Genomic DNA, 3,687 nt, shown 5'->3' on the forward strand with positions numbered 1-3,687 from the left:
AATATGCTGCTGAGAATATAGCCCTGAAGAAGCGTATAGTATAGCTTTTATTTTGGAAAGAGCCATTTCTCTGTAATAAACTCTCTTTTCTTATATATATATATATATGACAACTGTATGTTACTCACGATGGACAGACAACTTGCTTTCCTTTTTTTCCTTTCTTTGTGGATTTTCCTTCTTTACTTGAGGCAAGTTGCCAACAGCAGAGCAGCAAAAGCAGCAAAATCACTGGCCTCAATCCAACAGCCATGGTGCCTGAAACAGAGTTTAATACTGGCCTCAGTACATACAACATATAGCTTAAAAAAAGAACAATATTGTTGCAAACTTAGCACAAGATTTCACCACATGTAGGAATCCACTAGAATTTATTTTTTTATGCATATCATTATAGATGTGATTACGTTTTGGAAATACATCACTTTGTTTGAGACTCTTTACAGTATTTATCTGTGTCTATGCTATCACATTCAGCTTAAAGCTTGAAAAATACTTCACTGAAATTTGTCCTAGAAATGTTCACTGAGTATAAAACAGAAAGGTATTTAGCTGACAAACTAGCCAGACAGAAATAATAATGAAAATAAATAATAATAATGATCTATTATTGCTGTGTCCCTTATACACCTAGGAGTGGCAGCACCATTTATACTCGCCTCATCTTAATTGGATATAGTTATTCAATTCATTAATCCATATATCTATATCTGTCAAGGACATTTTTTAAAAGCAGGATGCCACTTTCTACATGAAAATGGTATATGTAGGTTTTTGAGATGCCTCACTTGAAGTATTTTATCATTATATTTTATCAAGATATTTAATGTGACAAAAAATCATGTTAAGAAGAAATAAATTCATAGCTACATAAATCGCTTTTTACATTCTTTGGTTTTATACATGTAGCTTACAGTATATGTACTAAAAGTCTGTATATTCAGTAATGCAGCATTGGTACATATTGGTAGGATGGCCTTGATTGTCTATGAGTAACAATAATAATGACATGTTCAGTGACCTTTCTGACACAGTTTTAATGGTGCACAGTTTGCAGCCAATCAAAAAAGTTCAGTGTGATTGCCCTTCCTGATCTGTAGGTGTCACTGGCTCTGATGCTCCCCGAGCTGACCACATCAAAATACAACATCCTCTTCACTATAAACTGAAGAATTTTGTGGCACATGTTGAAAGACCTCAGCTTCCTCGGAAAATAGAGCCTGTCCATAGAATGTTTTTTTCTGGGATAGTAATGCTAATTCCAACATTTCAAGTTTATGAATGTTTTTGCTATTGCTATATAAACAATTAATATTTGGTTAAAGTTCAACTTTCATTCAAAGGTTTTCGGAAAATATTTTGCAACTTTTTGGAAAATTATTTAATTAATAATAGCCTTTATACATCCTCCTCATCCCATCTGAAGTTGATCACCATTTCTTTGTCTTTGGCCTTATTAAGATTCAGAAGATGATGAGTCAATAAAATGAACAAGATTTCTGTACTCCTTGCCCTTGCCCATCACTTTAAAAGAGCTATCCAAGCACAAGCAAAATTCCCAAATTAAACACTGTTGTTGTTTACTTTTGACCAGTTACTGGGATCGAAGATTCTCTTGCCCTTTCTACCAGCAATTTGAATGTTTGTCTTTAATAAAAAACATGAATACAATAAATATATAAATAATCACAAATCAAAAGGAAAGGTTCTTCTATTCAAAAGCATTATATGCTGTACATCAAAATTCTCCTCTTTTTTATAATGATAGACTGACAGATAATTGAGGAAATATTTTAAATTTCTCCAAACTCCTCTGATACATCGAACATGCAGACCCAAGCTTGTTTCACCATTGGCATTTATTATCAGTGGAGTGATTTTAATATCACCGGATGGCTTATATAACTGTTTTATTACACCAATCTTATCACTGCCAATAACAAGCTAAGTAACTGGATGCTGGCTTAATTTACCTAGTCATAGTGGCTTATAGGAGCGTGTGTGTTTGTGTGTCATATTGTTTTAAACATGCATCCATCCATCCATCCATCCATCCATCCATCCATCCATCCATCCATCCATTCATTCATTCATCCATTTTCTTTCAGGGCCTGGTCGCGGGGCGGTAGCCTAAATATAGAAGCCTAGACCTCCCTCTCCCCAGCCACCTCCTATAGCTTATCCGGGGAGAACACCAAGGCATTCCCAGATCAAGCGAGAGAATTAACCTCCTGGGTCGGCTTCCTCCTGGTGGGCCATGTCAGAAGACTTCACCCTCACTAAGATTATGCCAGTGAGGATGACTACTACCACTCAGCGTCCTCCTCAATTTTGCATTCTTCTTGTGTTGTAAGTGCTATTTTCTAGTTTTTTTGGCAACAACTAACCACCTATGACAGACAGACTCTTTTAGACATCCTACAACATTCATAATCTGGGACCACACTGGTGGCTTAACTTGGATACCTGAGCAGAAACAACGCTGGAGGAAAAGGGAGAAAAGAGCCAGAGTTCTGGTCAGGCTGAGAAACAGTCAATACGTTTCCCCTTTTTCCAAGATTCTTCTAGCTAACATCCAAATTTTGGGGAAAAAAATGGATGAACTGCTTTCCACAGCATATTATGGACTGCAATGTCTTTATTTGGTTGGATGCCTCAATCCCTGAATCGGCTATTCTTCCTTCTCCATTCATCGTCAGGACTGGACAAAGGAGTCGGGTAAGTGGAGGAGAGGTGGCGTGTCTATAATGACTAACAAGCAATGGCGTGTTTCATCAAGGTGCTCCCCTGATGTTGAACACCTCATGATCAAATGTGTTCTGTACCGCTGTTTATATTTTTTCCCCCTACGCTGACACTGTGTGGGTGCTGCCCAAGCTATATGATGTGAACCACTGGCAAGAAGTACTACACCCCAAAGCGACAAAGCCAGCCTGAAGAAAGTTCTGCCATGTAAGCTTTCCAACATGAATTAGAATAGAATTCAACTTTATTGTCATTGCACATGTCACAAGTACAAGGCAACGATATGCAGTTTGCATCCATCCAGAAAGTGCTTTAGCAATAGATATATTACAAAATATATATTAGCAATAAAATTGATATATAGGTATACTACAAAAATGGGTCTATTATGGGTATGTTACAATGTACATGGTATGAAGGTATGTTATGAATATGCTATACTGTACTGAGTGTACAAGCTATGTACAGGCTATGAACAGGATATAAATATGAAAACTATACAGAGATATGAAATATGTTATAAACAGTTGAAGAACTATAATTATTGTATTGTACAGAATGATTGCCTATAAAGCATTTACAGTAGTGCAGTTTAGATCAGTGAGATATGTGGCTGATTTCAACAGTGGTTCTACAGTGGCTATAACATCCTGGATCACCTTTAGACCCCTTTCACATGTGCCTATAAAGCCTACCTTTCAGCAAATCAGATTACTCCTCAGTCCTGCTGCTACCAGCCAATAGGCAGAGGCTGAAGCACGAGCAACCAGCGACAATGAAATGATTGGGTTCAATGCTGAACCAACTAATCACACATGGTCCTGCATCACTCCTTCCACACTATGTACTGGGAGGTTTTTCAAACTGCTGCCAACAATAACGTAAATGACCACACAAACTGCTTACTGGATACATCCACAAATGAATCAGTGTGGTTGACGT

At 37.3% G+C, this 3,687-nt stretch overlaps 1 long non-coding RNA gene across 1 annotated transcript in view; it reads right to left on the reverse strand.

Annotated features, from left to right (window-relative positions):
* Positions 1 to 128: 128 nt before the first annotated feature.
* LOC121813585 overlaps positions 129 to 3,687 on the reverse strand; it is a 9,743-nt gene continuing 6,184 nt past the window's right edge. The window contains exon 2 of the long non-coding RNA XR_006053775.1: positions 129 to 258. This is a non-coding gene — a long non-coding RNA (uncharacterized LOC121813585). The remainder of the gene's footprint in view (positions 259 to 3,687) is intronic.

Source organism: Haplochromis burtoni, unplaced genomic scaffold (genome assembly GCF_018398535.1).
Source record: "Haplochromis burtoni strain Fernald_Lab_line unplaced genomic scaffold, NCSU_Asbu1 Contig_1967, whole genome shotgun sequence".
In the NCBI taxonomy this organism is placed as follows: Eukaryota; Metazoa; Chordata; class Actinopteri; order Cichliformes; family Cichlidae; genus Haplochromis; species Haplochromis burtoni.